Source organism: Vulpes lagopus, chromosome 2 (assembly GCF_018345385.1).
Source record: "Vulpes lagopus strain Blue_001 chromosome 2, ASM1834538v1, whole genome shotgun sequence".
In the NCBI taxonomy this organism is placed as follows: Eukaryota; Metazoa; Chordata; class Mammalia; order Carnivora; family Canidae; genus Vulpes; species Vulpes lagopus.
In genome coordinates, this window is record NC_054825.1 from 167,874,938 (window position 1) to 167,883,300 (window position 8,363).

Consider the following 8,363-nt stretch of genomic DNA (forward strand, 5'->3'; position numbering starts at 1 on the left):
TCTACCTTCTGATATTAGTATCTGTCCTTGGAAATATTATTTGTAAATAGATTTTCACAAGACAGAATATACACATTGGAAATTATCACTATTTTCTATGGAAGTAACCTTTAAAATAATCTAATTTTGAATGTCTTTGTGGCTCTTATAACTAATTCTTAAAATGGTGTTTCTATATTCTTAAAAGTTGTGAATACTTCAGATTTTTAAAAAAGAAATCACTGACACTTCTCTCTTCTTTCTATGTATTCAAGATTAAAATAAAACCCACATCTGGATTGGACTTCTCCTTCAAAATAAGAGCTAGAGAGTCTTTAACTCAACTGTATCACCAATTCTTATTCTGCAGAAACAAAACCAGAGACATAGGCTCACAGGGAAAAAAATTTAAACAGAAACACACCAAAATATTAAGAATGATTAACTCTAGAGAATGTAATTTTAACTTCCTTCTCTATATGTTTTCTGGATTGTTAAATTTTTTGCCACACAGCCTGTATTAATTCCATAAGAAATATAAAGATATTTCCAAATGTACAAAATTGAATAATAGGGAAGGAACATATTTCAATCATGAAGAAAACTGAAAAAACAGATCCAACACTGAAAATCAGTGGGTCAGAAACAAAGTACACCTACCAGCTGTTGAACATCCTATAGCTAATGGCTCACCACTACACTGAGACACTTTCACTATCAAGATTCCTCAGTAATGAATATCAATTATATAAGTTACCTTCAAAGTCTGAGAAAGGAAATATATGTACATAAATAGAAAAATATTTGGTACAGAAAGGATGCTCAACAAGTGTAGCTACACTTAATAGTCCATTAAGAAAAATTTTGGATATAATCCTTGAAAATGTCTTTCAAAACCTTCTCCGCAGTTGGGTGGGTAGTAACTGAGCCAAGATGCTGCGGAATCTGCTGGCTCTTCGCCAGATTGCCCAGAGGACCATAAGTACTGCTTCACGCAGTCAATAAAGTGCCAGAGAAACAAAAGCTATTTCAGGAGGATAATGGAATTCCAGTGCATCTAAAGGGTGGAGCAGCTGATGCCCTCCTGTATAGAGCCACTATGATGCTTACAGTTGGTGGAACAGCATATGCCATGTATCAGCTAGCTGTGGCTTCTTTTCCCAAGACGCAGGATTAACTTCAATTCATCTCAGCAGGCAGTTGGTTGTTTCATTCAGCTCTCTATGGACCAGTAATCGATAAATTCAATATTTATTTACTTAATACTAACTGCCACCAGTAAAGCAGTCTTTACCATGAAAAAAAAAAAAAAAAAAAAAAACCTTCTCCTACTGAATGGGATTCTTTATATAACCCATAATATTCTTGAGGACTTTTGTTCAAAACTACAACTATTACTTAATATTTTACTATTTTCATTTTTCCTTCTTTTGATTCATTATAAACTCAATTTTTATTAGGTACACATTATTCCATTACAGGATATACTGCAATTAACTTAACTGTTTCTCTATCACTGGACCCTAATTTTGTAAAAGCTCCATCCCAGCTATTAAATCTTAATTCCAAACCAATGGAGTTAGATCTTTTCTGGGTCATGTACACTTGACAATCTCATGAAATTATAGAAATTTTGCCCACTTAAAAAAATAAATTTACAGGGATAGCCAGGCTGGCTCAGCGGTTTAGCACCACCTTCAGCCCAGGGTGTGATCCTGGAGACCAAGGATCGAGTCCCACGTCGGGCTCCTTGCATGGAGCCTGCTTCTCCCTCTGCCTGTGTCTCTGCCTCTCTCTCCCTCTCTGTGTCTCTCATAAATAAATAAAATCTTAAAATAAACAAATAAATAAATTTACAAATATTTACATAAATTATGCCTCAATTTCAAGGAGTCTGCAATCACCTGGCAGCTCATAAATGGAATAAGACCACAGGTTAAGATTCCCTATACTAGACCACTAGAGCATCTGGTCACTTTTAAACCTGCAAGCACCCATCACAATCATCTTTGTATTTCTCTTCAAATTTCAATCATAAAAAGCTGATGTGAAAATCAAGAATCACCACATAACAGCAAATCTTAATATTCTCTAAGTCTGTATCATGGGGCAGACTCTGTTCTAAGGAGCTTTAAATACTCTGACTCATTTTACGATTTCTATAACCCCCATTAGGTAGGCATTATTTTGTCTTAATTTTGTAGATGTGACACAGAGAACCTGAGTCACCTAAGCTCACACCACTAGTAACAGAGCCAGGATTTGAATATAGATGCTCTGATCCAGAGCCTTACCCTTAACCATAACACAGTACCACTTCTACAACACTCACAAAATTGGACCTGAAATAACTCATGTTTAGCAATGTTTCAAATTATATATTTTTTTAAAGATTTTATTTATTTATTCATGAGAGACTCACAGAGAGAGGCAAAGACATAGGCAGAGGGAGCAACAGGCTCCCTGCAGGGAGCCTGATGAGGGACTTGATCCCAAAGGTAGATGCTTAACCACTGAGCCACCCAGGTGCCCCTGTTTCAGATTTCTACCTAAAGATTATCTGAAACTCTCTGTCCTTGTTGGTGCAAACTGCAAACCCTTATGCTCAAAGCCCAATCCCTAAAAGCCTTAAAATATTATCATTTATTAACTGAAATACTCCTTCTACCTTGCCTTGATTAAAAAATCATGGCTGTGGAGAAGACAAAATAGTTTGCACATGATACCACCTAAATACCAATCTCAAGTAATCATAGTCTAAAATAAAACTCTGACACTAATCTCTAGGAGGTGTTATTTCTACACCATCAGCATACTTAGAAAGGAGGAATGCACTGAAGGATTTAAATGATTTGCCCTCTGAACAGCTAGCTATTGAGAATAAGGACAATAGGGTGTCACTAAGAAAAGGGACACAGCAGCGCCTGGGGGTGTGTGTGTGGGGGGGTCACTGACCACAAGGAAAACCCAGGATGGACACTACCAGTGACACTGCAGGCCAGGGAAAGCAGATATTCTCATGATCTAAAAACAAATATAAGTGTGTGAATAAAGAAGAAACACAAACTCACCTTAACCTTGATTTCAAAATAATACAATTCTTCCTTCCTCCTCAGGGTCCTTCTTAGAAACCCGGCAGCAGCAGGGGGAAAAAAAGAATCATGAGACACCAGCATTTCTTGGAGCACACACCTAACTAAAAAAAATTTAAAATTTTAAAAAATTGTTTTTAAAAAAAGAAAAAACCACAACGCCGTCTAGAGCCATGTCTGCCTTCAACCACACAAAACCAAATGGAACTGAAAGGAAGGCTGGAATCTGTCTTTGAGTTGACAGCAATTGTTGGGGACAGAGGTCTGGTTGCAGTGCTTATGAAACACGTAGCTGGCTCCCAAGGAGCTCCTGGACGCGCCCTTGTGGGAATCTTACCTCTGGGACCTCCCCATCACGTCTTCCTCGCAGCATGTCACGAGGACACTTCCAGACGTGCACTGCTCATCCCAAGACGGGGCGGGGCCTATGCCTTCTTGTGTGAAACGTTCACTCCAGCGCTTAGTGTAGGACTCCTTCTCCTGAGGTCATTAAACTTTGGCAGGCCCGAAGAAAGTCTAGAGGGAACCAGCACACAGCCAAAGCACCCCGTCACCCCGTCACCCATTCCCAGTCGCACACACCATCACGGAGGCACACGCCGGCCCTGCCACGCCATCTGTCACACACCATCCTTCTCAGCCGCTCGCGCACACACAGGCTGGAGGCTCCGAACGCGACACGCCCTGTCGGCGACCCGGGCCTCCTCACCTCGGGCGCCTCCGGGGGGGTCACCCCTACGCTCGCTGCGGGTTCTCACCCGGCGCTGATTACTTCCTCCGACGCGAGAAACTCACCGCGCAGAGCCCAAGCACCTTCAGGACGCCGGAAATGGCCCCACAGACTTATGGGAAATAAGCCGGAAAGTCTTCGGAGGCTGGGAACCTGGCCCTCCAAAGAGCTCTCCGCGGGCAAGCTCGCCCCGCCCGGAAGAAAGACCTGTGCCCGGAGACTTCTGGGAAATGTAGTCCGCGGCGGGCAAATCCCCAGCAGAGGAGATCCTGGACCCTCAGTAGTCGTGCGACTCCGCTACGTGTAGCAAAGGCGCTTTTGCCAAAATCAATCCGGAGTTCTAGCCTCTGCTGCGGGGAGCTGGTCCAGGCTCGGCGAGCGCCGCGGCTCAGTTGTCTTTTATATCTTTGACAAATGGTTGTGGTCTTTGATGAATGGTTCTCGAGGAAGGCTGAGGAACACATTCTGGACTCCAGAGAAGGTGAAGATGGGAAAGGTGACAGGGGTGTGACCGGGGATTTAGGCTTCGGTGCACGGGAACATCTCAAGTAAGGTCCACGGGAACAACCCTGAGCTTCCCTAGTTTACGAGAGACTGGAGCAGGGTCTGCCAGTTGAATAGATGGGTGCGTCTTCCTCCGGGTGAGTTCGTGGGTCCCATTCGGTGACTGGGACCTCAAATTGTTTATATCCATGGGACAGTTCGTGCTACTGTGAATCTTTGTTCCCTTAGGCGTAAGGCGGTTTGTGTTAGGGATGATATGCCACTGTTGAAAAGCAACAATACGTGGTCGTGAACTGATATTGTGATCGTATGCAAAGGCCTCTTTGGACTGGAAGATGAGATATGTGACATTCTGTGTTAATATTAGTCACCAAGGATGGCTTAATATTTGTGAGATTTTTTTTGGATAGACTTTTCTTTTGTGTGCATACTATGGTGATTATAAAACTGGATCACCGGCCACCTGAAATAAAAACAAAACAGTGCAGTGTTATCTGGCTTAGTATGTGTTAGTTTGATTATCTGGCTGCCAAGCACTATATGTGCCCCAATAATTGTGACTGTGTTCGGATAGTGAGTTTCATTATTTACATAGTTTCATTATCTATAAAATAGAGTAGTGTTATTACATCTTCTTGGAGCATCAAATTTAAGATGCAGAAAAATTTTTGCAATTTATCTGCCTCGTGATTTTATAACGAGTCAATGCTGTTTTATGGGAAAGAAAGCAATCAACATTTTAGAAGAAAGAAGAAATCCAAGTAACATCCAGTCATGGAGTGGCTGCTGTAGGTTTCCAATCTTCTGTAATATCAAGAGTACTTAGAGAATTTTGAAAACCCTAGAGTAAGGAAATAATTTCCAACTGGTGGAAGCATGTAGATTAGAGCAGAGCCCAGAATTAGGGATTCAGAGGTCCTAGTTCATAGGTCATACAAGGCAGAGAACCTGTTTGAGACTGTATAATTAGTCCATCAGAGCACTACTTGTCTTATTCAAAAAGTGATTTTTTTTTAATATTTTGTTATATTCTGAGTATACAAAAAAAAAAAAAAACAGACTACCATTTCCTGAACAGTGCCTGATTGCTCTGTGCCCAATTTGAACTTAAATATTTGTATTTCTTCTGACATTTCTGACACTATTTCTCCAGATCTGAAATGGTAGATAAAAACAGATGAAGAGATAATGGATGTAGTATTAGGGAAGAAGATAAAATTCCTTTTCTATTACAATTTCAGAGGAAACTCCTAAATGTCCCTGGGGTGAAAATGTTTTTTTTTTCTGACCTTTTTGTTGTTGTTTCTCCTCCAGAAGTCTCTCTTTTGCTTCCTCCTAAATGGTTTTATCACAGCTAAAAATCCTTGAAATGCTTTCCGTGTTATCAAACACTGTTACATTAGTTTCACTAACATCATTGCAGTAACAAATCTGGAAATGAAACATGTCTATCAAAAGTAGGACGGAGGGGATCCCTGGGTGGCTCAGTGGTTTGGCGCCTGCCTTTGGCCCAGGGCGCGATCCTGGAGTCCCGGGATCGAGTCCCACGTCGGGCTCCCGGCATGGAGCCTGCTTCTCCCTCTGCCTATCTCTCTCTCTCTCTCTCTCTCTCTCTCTCTCTATGTCTATCATAAATAAATTAAAACTAAAAAAATTTTGAACACCCTCTTTAAAAAAAAAAAAAGTAGGATGATAATTAGGTGTGAAGTACCTTTACATTAGAATAGAACACAGGAGTGAAAATTACTGAGCCTAATATATGATGAGCAGCGAGCCATAGAAATATACATAGAGTGTGTTCCTTTAATAAAAATTTAAAAAGAAGGAAAATAAGTGATATTTTGTGCTTAAGTGGAAGATAATGGAAAACAAGGATACAGCCAATAAAATTCAGGAATGTGGTAAATTCAGAGAGGAGGAAATATGGAAAGATATGTTTGCAAAGGGATTCAAAGTTATTTCATAGCCCCACTGGCTGCTCTGAAAAGCCATCTTGGCATTGTTTCTGTGTTCAGCTCGGGGTTTGCCCTAACCAGCTCAACGGTAGACCTCCTCCACCACCACAGACTATGGTAGACTTACCACCAGAATCCTCCAACTCTTGCTTTCTTTTTAATCGACTGCATCTGATGATCACTGGTGTGCCAGGTCATGTTAGAGACCCATGGACACCAGCTCTGAGATCACCACCAAGGACTTACAGGAGAAGGGAGTTGTGGAGGAGGCAGAGAATGGATGAGGCACACCTGCTAATAGGAAAGCTCATGAGAAAGATGGAGAGCAGGAGGCCGACAAGGTAGATGAAGAAGAGGTAAAATGGGAGGGGAAGAAGAGGAGGAAGAGGAAGGTGATGGTGAGGAAGAGAATGGAGAGGAAGATGGGGAGGCTTAGGCAGCTTTGAACACACAGGCAGGTGAAGATGATGAGGATGGCAATGTGGACACCAAGAAACAGAAGACCTATGAGGATGACTGGACAGCAAAAAAGGAAAACTTAAATCTAACAACAACAAAGGCTACATGAACTATTTACCTTGCACTTCCCATCTCAGAATCTAAACATAGTCTCCTTCAAGTGGGGAGTTCCATCTGCCCATACCCCACATGGGCAGCACCACCTACAGATGACACCCTCGCTCCACCACCCACCAAAGCCACAGCAGGAATCTGCAACAAAGGAGGAGAAAAGAAGCAAAACTTCCAAGGCCCTGCTTTTTTTCTTAAAAGTATTTTTAAAGGGAAATTTGTATTTTATATTTCTTATTTTTTGTATATGTTGTTAGGAGTCATTCATTTTTAATGATCTCAGATAACCAAACCAGCCTTGTGAGCATTCTGTGCCCTACTTCTGACTTTACTTGTGGTATGACCTTGTTCATTATAATCTCAAAGGAGAAAATAAAACCTTGTTTAAAAAAAAAAAAAGCTGAGATGCCTGGGTGGTTCAGTGGTTGAGCATCTGCCTTCAGCTCAGGGCGTGATCCCAGGGTCCTGGGATCAAGTCCCACATTGGGCTCCCTGCAGGGAGCCTGCTTCTCTCTCTGCCTGTGTCTCTACCTCTCTCTGTGTGCCTTTCATGATAAATAAATAAAATCTTTTTTTTTAAAGTAGTAATAGATAATTTTTAAAGCAGCAAGAGAAAACAGTTACATACAAGGGAAACCCAAGAAGGTGGTCAGCTGGTTTTCAGCAGAAACTTTGCAGCCTAGAAGAGAGTGGTGTAATGTATTCAAAGAATACATTAAAATACTGAAAGAAAATAAACCTTCAACCAAAAATATTCTATCCAGCAAGGCTGTCGTTCAGAAAGAAAAAGTAAAAAGTCAAAGGAATTCATGACAACTAAACCAGCCCTACAAGAAATACTAAAGGAGACTTTTTGAGTGGAAAGAAAAGACAATAAGCAGGAGTAAGAAAAGTGGAAAGCACAAAAGCAGTAAAATTAAGTTTATCTATATCAGTGAAGGGATTCACAAAATAAAAGGATGTAAGGTATGACACCATATACCTAAAATGGGGGAGGGTATGGAGTAAGGAATGGATTCAAACTTAAGCAACCATCAACTTAATATAGACTGTTTTATGCATGTTATATATAGGGCAGCCCAGGTGGCTCAGCGGTTTAGCACTGCCTTCAGCCCAGGGTGTGATCCTGGAGACCTGGGATGGAGTCCCACATCAGGCTCCTTGTATGGAGCCTGCTTTTCCCTCTGCCTGTGTCTCTGCCTCTCTCTCTGTGTGTGTGTGTGACTATCATAAAAAAAAAAGCTGTAGTAATCAAAACACTATAAGCACTGGGTGTTATACTATACATTGGCAAATTAAATTTAAATTTTAAAAATTAAAAAAAAAAACACTGTGGTACTGGCACAAAAAGAGACACATAAATTAAAGGAAGAGACCAGAGAGCCTCATAATACAACCATGATTATATGGTCAATTAATCTCTGACAAAGGAGGCGAGAATATGCAATAGGGAAAAGTCTCTTCAACAAATGGCCTTAGGGGATGCCTGGGTGGCTCAGTTGTTGAGGGCTTCCCTTTGGCCCAGGGCATGAT

At 41.2% G+C, this 8,363-nt stretch overlaps 1 long non-coding RNA gene and 2 pseudogenes across 1 annotated transcript; 2 read left to right on the forward strand and 1 right to left on the reverse strand.

Annotated features, from left to right (window-relative positions):
* Positions 1 to 896: 896 nt before the first annotated feature.
* On the forward strand, positions 897 to 1,300 carry LOC121484543 (annotated as a pseudogene).
* Positions 1,301 to 3,050: 1,750 nt separating this feature from the next.
* LOC121484544 lies at positions 3,051 to 4,018 on the reverse strand. Its single transcript, XR_005986062.1, has 3 exons — positions 3,781 to 4,018; positions 3,409 to 3,587; positions 3,051 to 3,099 (listed from the first exon to the last, which is right to left on the reverse strand). It is a non-coding gene; the product is annotated as an uncharacterized LOC121484544 (long non-coding RNA).
* A 2,373-nt stretch (positions 4,019 to 6,391) lies between these two features.
* On the forward strand, positions 6,392 to 7,029 carry LOC121485818 (annotated as a pseudogene).
* The last annotated feature ends 1,334 nt before the right edge of the window (positions 7,030 to 8,363 follow it).